The 7,952-nt window shown below is 41.9% G+C and overlaps 1 non-coding gene across 1 annotated transcript; it reads right to left on the bottom strand.

The window, feature by feature from the left end:
• Positions 1–4,587: 4,587 nt before the first annotated feature.
• LOC122022091 lies at positions 4,588–4,693 on the bottom strand. Its single transcript, XR_006122831.1, has one exon. It is a non-coding gene; the product is annotated as a small nucleolar RNA R71 (small nucleolar RNA).
• Positions 4,694–7,952: the final 3,259 nt, after the last annotated feature.

The following is a 7,952-nucleotide window of genomic DNA, read 5'->3' as shown; positions in this document are numbered from 1 at the left end:
AGTTGACTTCTCTAAATTTTTAAGGGTCTTTTCTAAAGTGTCAAGTCTTGACCTCAAGACTTGATTCTCCTTTTCTAATACCTCAAGTTTTAATTTGTCATTGTTCTTTGAGGTACTCCTAGGAATATATCTAGTAGTTTTGGGATTCCTATCTAGGTTTCCCTTAACCTTAGATGAGTTAATCCTAGGGTTGACATTTCTAGAGTTGTCCTTATTCAAGCTAACATGTTTAGCACCTAAGCACATATATTGATTCCTATAATTAACATGCTTATCATTATTAGCAATTGCAACAAAACTACTAGCATGTGTCTTATTGCAAGAATGAGACTTAAATGTTACCTTAGGGTTTGCCTTAACTCCCCCTATTGACGTGCTTGGTTTCTTGTCCTTGTGAGGTTGCCTCCCCCTCGGACATTGACTCCTATAGTGTCCCTTTCGCTTGCATTGGAAGCACACCACGTGCTCCTTGCCTTTGCGTGTCGGGACTCCGGCTTCCTTGACCTTTGGCGCCGGTGAAGTCTTCCTAACCCTCTTTGGACACTTACTCTTGTAATGCCCAAATTCCCTACACTCAAAGCACATTATGTGTAATTTGTTTGAAATTAAATGGCTTGAGTTACCTAGGGTTGAGGATGGATGTGAGCTCTCTTCTTCATCCCTTCCGGAGATAGAAGCTTCTTCTTCTTGCTCCGATCTTGAAGAGGAACTCTCCTCCTCTTCTTCCTTAGATGTTGAGTAGCCCTCAACCTCTAAATCCATGCCTCCATGATGTGAGCTACTTGGCTCACTTGACTCCTCTTCATGACTTGAAGTGGAGTTCTCCTCATGGAACTTTGCCAAGTTATTCCACAACTCCTTGGCATCGTTATATCCACCTATCCTACACAAAACATCATTAGGTAAAGAAGATTCAATGATTTTCGTTACCTCATCATTGATGGTTGATTGGTGGATTTGCTCCTTCGTCCACTTTTTCTTCTCGATAGGTTTTCCTTCTTCATCCATTGGAGGAGCGAAACCTACTTGGACACAACTCCAATTCTCAAGATTAGTCATAAGAAAATATTTCATTCTTACCTTCCAAAATGCGAAGTCATCGCGATCGTAGAAGGGCGGGATCGTGACGTCTTCTCCAAAACGATCCATTCTCTAGCTCGTGCTCTCCCGGGTGTTGATCCGACGAAGAGCGACCACGCTCTGATACCACTTGTTAGGATCGTCGTACTCGGCTAGAGAGGGGGGGTGTGAATAGCCGACCCCAAATTGCTCATTTCTTCCTACGATTAGGGTTAGCGCAGCGGAAATAACTAAATAGAAACGCAAAAAGGAAAGATCAAACCTCAAACTCAAACTCGACGATGTAACGAGGTTCGGAGATAAAACTCCTACTCCTCGGCGTGTCCGTAAGGTGGACGAAGCCTATCAATCCGTCGGTGGATGAGTCCCCAGAAAATCGGCTACTAAGAACTCCTTCTGGGTGGAGAAACCTCACCACAAACTCTTGCAACAGCAAGATCAGAGTACAAGTACAAGAAGCACAGCAAGATACAAATATAAAGATGAATGTAACAACTCTTGCTTGCCTTCTCGTCGTCAACTGAAATCTGTAGATGAAGCACCAACTTCACAGCATCAGCTGAAACCAGTCGAAGAAGTCGAGGAAGCTCACGCGAAGCTTCGGAAGCGAGCTTAACAAAGCTCTAGAACAGCAGAAGCAATAACTTGCAGAAGTAAGAAGAAGATCAAGAAGAAGCAGAAGCTTCGGAGAAGAAGAAGTAAGTAGTAATTTTTGTCTGTAGGAGCCCTCAGCCTCTTTTATACCTACATCCACTTGCGAAGAAGAAGCCAGAAGACAGCAGAAGACAGAAGACCGTTGTGAGCCAACGGATAGTTCTGGACCGATCAGGCTGAAGCCTGATCGGTCCAGGGCACCTCTGATCGGTCCTGGGGACCGATCAGGCCCCAGTCTGATCGGTCCCCGGACCGATCCCACCTCTCTGTAAGAGAGGTGGCTGCGTCTCTGATCGATCGTGGAGACCGATCAGACTCCCTGCTGATCGGTCCCCGGTGATCGGTTCACTCACGTAAAGTTGGCTCAACTCCTCGATCGGTCTCCGCACCGATCGGATGACTTACGTAACCCTTCTTTGTTGTCCGATCGGTCACGCACCGATCAAATACTCAGTATCGGATCGGTCACCGACCGATCCGTGTTAGAGCTCCAGACCTAAACCCTAAATGGTCCTGAGAACGAGCTACCGAGCCCTCTCTTGACCTAGTCCGGAGAACGAGCTACCGAGCCCTCTCCGACTTCGTCCGGTCCAGAGAACGAGCTACCGAGCCCTCTCTGACCACAGTCCAGAGAACAAGCTACCGAGCCCTCTCCGACTTTCCGTGCCAAGCCTCCAACTTGGTCTTCTCCGTGCCAAGTCTCCATACTTGGACTTTTCCCGTGCCAAGCTCCCTGCTTGGACTTTTCACCAGATGTCTGGTCAACCTTGACCCATCTGGATTTCCCTTGTCTGGCTTCACTCACCAGGACTTCCAAACTGCCTAGCTTCACTCACTAGGTCTTTCCCCTGCCTGGCTTCACTCACCAGGTCTTCCCAACTGCCTAGCTTCACTCAGCAGGACTTTCTCCAACTGCCTGGCTTCACTCACCAGGACTTTCACTTTCACCTAGCTTCACTCACTAGGGTTTTCACCTGGCTTCACTCACCAGGATCTCCAATCTGCCTGGCTTCACTCACCAGGACTTTCCGAACTGTCTGGTTTCACTCACCAGGACTTTCCGAACTGCCTGGTTTCACTCACCAGGACTTTCCGAACTGCCTGGTTTCACTCACCAGGACTTTCCGAACTGCCTAACATCCCAGTTAGGACTTCCCAGTCAAGTATCCGGTCAACCTTGACCTACTTGACTCTTCTTCATCCAACCTGATCAGACCCTGATCAGTATCTCTCCGCATGGACAACTGCACCTGCATTGTCCATGTCTACATGTCTTTCTGTATTGTCAAACATCGAAACCATGACCAAGGTTTACGCTTGGTCAACTAGGTCAACCTTGACCTACTGAAAATTGCACCAACATTTGTATGATGGATTGATGTAATCTCTTATGGATTTGCCAATTTCTTGTTTCAATGACATTGTCTTGCTTGTATTAATTAGATCTTGAATGATTAATGGTGATTTGTGTTTAATTCTCATTCTTGATTGATTGTTTGGATTTCTTGTGGACTTTGTAAAGATAAAATCTCACTCGATCATCTGAGGGATCCACGTGACAGGTGCAAGCCCGTGTAAGGATGTTTGAGAGATAATCTTGAAGAGAAAATAGGAATATTCAAGAGAGTAGGATGGATCTTGTGATTAGTTTCTTGTATCTTGATAGATTAATAAGTTGTGGGCTTCTATATTGATATCCGAGGAAGGCATAGTAATAGGTGCGCTTCTGTGTAAGGACAACGTAGGTTCACGTCTAATTGATCATATTTAGATACATTTCTCAGTCCTTAGCCGGTTATCTATTGCAAGAGAGAACCGACAACTTTCTACAAGTGTTTGGCAATTGAGGGATAAGAATTGGTGAACCATTTACATTCAAGAAATCTTATAAAGAAACCGAAACTCCTAGAATCTCCCTTTATCATAACCCAAAACACTAAACTCTTGTTTGTTGATCTTTAATATTAGATTTGTTTACCTTCACTTTGCATTTGAAACAATTGGATAGTTGTTTAGCTAATTCGTATTGAGACATTTCTAGTGCTTATTCCAGTCCCTGTGGATACGATAATCTTTTATATTACTTGCGACATTTCCGTACACTTGCGGAGCGTAACAAGTTTTTGGCGCCGTTGCCGGGAACTAAGCTATAACATTAGGAATTATCAATTGAGTTAGACTAAACATAACATTTGTTTTCCTTTCATATTGCATAGTTGTAACTAATCATTAGATTTCTGTTTTTACTTTCTTGTATAACTTTTACTTCTTGTTAATTCTTTTTGTACAAATTCAATTCTGCATTTTTTATTCTTTTATTTTTCTCTTTTTCTGTTGAATTGTCATTTGCTATCTTGCTCTTGTGTATGCGAAGATCTAACTTTGCAGGGGAATTCTTTCCTTTTGACCCTGAGATTGACAGAACTTTCCATAAAAGAAGAATTCTGCAAAGGCAAATTGAAGAACATGAACATTTGAACATGGCGAATAGACCACTCAAGGATTATGCTGCACCTTATGCAAGAGGTTTTCGATCTAGTATTTCAAGACCTTCAGTGGAAGCTAATAACTTTGAGATCAAACCCGCAATTATATCTATGGTGCAGCAGAACCAATTTGGTGGAGGACCTCATGAAGACCCCAATCAACACTTAGAGGTCCTTTATGAAATATGTGGTACCATGAAAATGAATGGAGTTCCTTCTGAAGCAGTTAGATTATTATTATTTGGGTTTTCTTTAAGAGATAGGGCAAAGCAATGGCTGAATTCTTTGGCCCCTAATAGCATCACCACTTGGGAGCAGCGTGAGCAACAGTTTCTTGATAAATTCTATCCACCAAGCAAAACAGCTCATATGAGGAATTTAATTGCAAGCTTCAAGCAAACTAACTCAGAATCTCTTTTTGAAGCATGGGATAGATATAATAGTATGCTCAGACAATGCCCACATCATGGGTTGGAAAGATGGTTAGTGTTGCACACTTTTTATAATGGTATCAACTATCATACCAAAGTGCCCCTTGATTCAGCTGCTGGAGGGGCACTTATGAATAAAAGTTTAGATGAAGCTGAAGAAATTATTGACAGTGTAGCACGAAATCATCATCAATGAGCAAATGAAAGAAGTGGTGGCTATTCTTCTGTAAACCCAACAATCAAAGCATCAGGGAAGTTTGATGTAGATGCAGTCACTCTTTTGTCTGCAAAATTGGACGCTCTTACAAAGAAATTTGAGAATATGGGGACTAGTGCTAATATGGTCAATGCTATTAGTACATCTTGTGAAGTATGTGGGAGTTCAGAGCACTCAAATGACTCATGTCCATTGGGAGCTATCACTGCACAAATCAATCAACTGGAACAATGTGATGCAATCATGAGTTACAATCAAAGGCAGAACAACCCATACTCAAATACTTATAACCCTGGATGGAAGAGCCATCCCAATTTTTCTTACAGAAATAATCAAGATCAAGGACCATCTATGGGGGCAAGACCAAATTTTCAAGCTGGGCAACAAAATTTTCAACATCTATCTTCTCAAGGCTTACCAAAGTTAAATATTGAAAAGATGCTTGAAGAAATTATCTCAAGTCAGAATGAAATGAAGCAAGATTTAGCAAAGCTCATTCAGAGAATGGATAATTCTGAAAAGCATCAAAAGATCTAGGATAGTCAAATTGCCCAACTAGCTTCCTCATCATCCAGAGCACCAGGACAACTTCCAGGAAAACCTGATGTGAATCCTATGGAGCATTGCAATAGAATTGAGCTTAGGAGCGGACGGACCTTGGGAGACTCCCAAGTGACTGCTCCAAAAGGGATACAAAAAGAAGAAGAGCTCTCTCCTCTTATACCAAATCAGATTCAAGCTAATGAGGAGAGTACCATTGAGGTTGAAGAGACTCTCCCACTGAACCATCAGAGCAAAGTTGTCCCTTTTCCTCAGAGACTTACAATGCTCAAGAAAGATGAAGAATTTGGCAAGTTTTTAGAAAAAGTTAAGGAAATTTGTGTAGAGGTACCTCTTATTGATGCTATTCTTCAAATGCCTAGATTTGCCAAATTCCTGAAGGATCTCATGTCAAACAAGAGAAGAAGAGGAGAGGTTGAGACCATTGTGCTTAGTGAGGAATGTAGTGCTATTTTGGAGAAGAACACTTCCCCAAAACTAAAGGACCCAGGGAGCTTTTATATTCCTTGCAACATAGGAAAAGAATTTTTTGAAAAAGCTTTTTGTGATTTGGGGGCAAGTGTTAGCCTCATTCCCTATTCAATTTGTAATAAATTAGGTCTCAAAAACATTAAACTTACTACTATGGCACTTCAACTTGCCGATCATTCCTGTAGGTACCCTTTGGGTATTATAGAAGATGTGCCAGTAGAGGTGGATGAGAATGTTATTCCCACAGATTTTGTCGTGTTGGACATGGAAGAGGACCCTAGGATTCCTATCATATTAGGAAGACCTTTCCTTGCTACAGCTGGAGCTATAATTGATGTCAAAAATCATAAGCTTTCTTTGGTAATTGGTAAGGAAAGGTTGGAATATGATTTATCTAATATCTCTAACCATGTCTCGTCTCTTTTAAATGCTTGTAGCAGGACAAGCATTTATAAACTTGAGGAATGGAATTTCCATCCTCATGGAAGGCCACCAAACGAAGGAGACAATGTGGTGGAAGATGTTGGGAGAAGATCTCCCAACAAAAACGAAAAGTATATCTGTCCTCCAAGGGTGAGGAAAAGAAGTGAATGATCAAGTTTGGTCGAGCTAAAGACCTTAAACAAGCGCTTCTTGGGAGGCAACCCAAGGGTTCTTTTAGTTAGTTTTGATTTGTATTTTAATTTCTTTTAGTTTGATGCATTCTTTTGATTTTTTTTTCAGGTTAGGTGCAAGATAGAGCCCGGCCGTGTGCTATACACGGCCAGGCAAAGGTTGCAGAGAAGGGAAGTGCTTGGGCCGTGTCATCCAGACACGGCCGTGTAGGATCTCCCGAGGAGAAAAATGTCTAGGTCGTGTCCCAAACACGGTCGTGCAAAGAATTCCGAGAAGAAAGATGGAGAGGTCGTGTCCCAGACACGGCCGTGCGAAGAATCTAGAGAAGGAAGAGGGGGAGGCCGTGTGGATCTGCATGGCCCGTGTAGGAGAGTTATTAAAGTCTTCTTTCTACCTTACACGACCAGATCTTGGCCGTGTCCCGCACACCCCCAACTCTCCAAAACATCTCTTTCTCTCCCAATCTCTTAAAAATTCCTCTCTAATCTCTCAAGATCTCTTAGATCCGGATTCTCCTCCTCTCTAAGACTTGGACTTTTTGTTCTCCTAACCTAAGATCTTTGCTCTTTGAAGTTTTGTTCTTTGAGTTCCATTTTTCCAACCCTAGATAATTCTTCCCCTATCTAAACTCATCAAGATGTCCAACATTTTGAAGAAACTTCGCAAAGGAGGTGGTGGATCCAGTGGAGACAAAGAGAAGGAGCCATCAAGGGACAAAGGAAAACAACCAGTGAAGGGCAAAGGCAAAAGGACTTCACGCAACTAAGGTAATGACAATGAATTCAATATTGTGTTTAGAAATGATGATCAAGTAACTAGATTTGCAATTCTTGTCAATAGAAAGATAGTGTGTACTAGATATATGGACCCAACTGTTCTTGATATGCTTGGAATTAGGGAAGATGTAGATTTGATGATTGGGTTTTTGGATTGGAGTGATATTATGTACACACATTTGCCTACATATCCTCGTCTTGTTTTGGAATTTTTAAGTTCATTGGATGTCCATTTTACTAATGAAGATGATTATTTTGGAAAATCTCATTTAGACTAATGAATCAAGAATTTCTATGGGCATTTAGTAACTTTAATTCTTGTTTTGGATTAACCACCGGTAGCCCTCGTAGGTTTGATCCAAGGTTTAATTGGAATCATTTTTGGAATGCAATAACTAGGTTAGATCAACCTTATGAGCCTTCAAGAGCTAAGGCCTCCCATATGCAAAACCCCATCTTTAGGTATCTACATAGAGTCATGAGTAAAACTATTTTTGGTAGGGGAGAGAGTGATGGGGTGGTTAAAAAGATAGAGCTTTATGCTTTATGGGCTATGCTTTATAAGGTTGAATTTGATTCTGGTTTTCATTTTGTCCAAACTTTATTAAGATCTGCTAGGGCATCATCGGGATCAATTGTTTTTGGTGGTTTGATTACCCGA

The sequence above is a fragment of the Zingiber officinale genome, chromosome 9A, assembly GCF_018446385.1.
Source record: "Zingiber officinale cultivar Zhangliang chromosome 9A, Zo_v1.1, whole genome shotgun sequence".
Lineage (NCBI taxonomy): Eukaryota > Viridiplantae > Streptophyta > Magnoliopsida > Zingiberales > Zingiberaceae > Zingiber > Zingiber officinale.
Note: the sequence above shows the minus strand (reverse complement) of the source record. Positions and strands in the feature narration are given on the sequence as shown.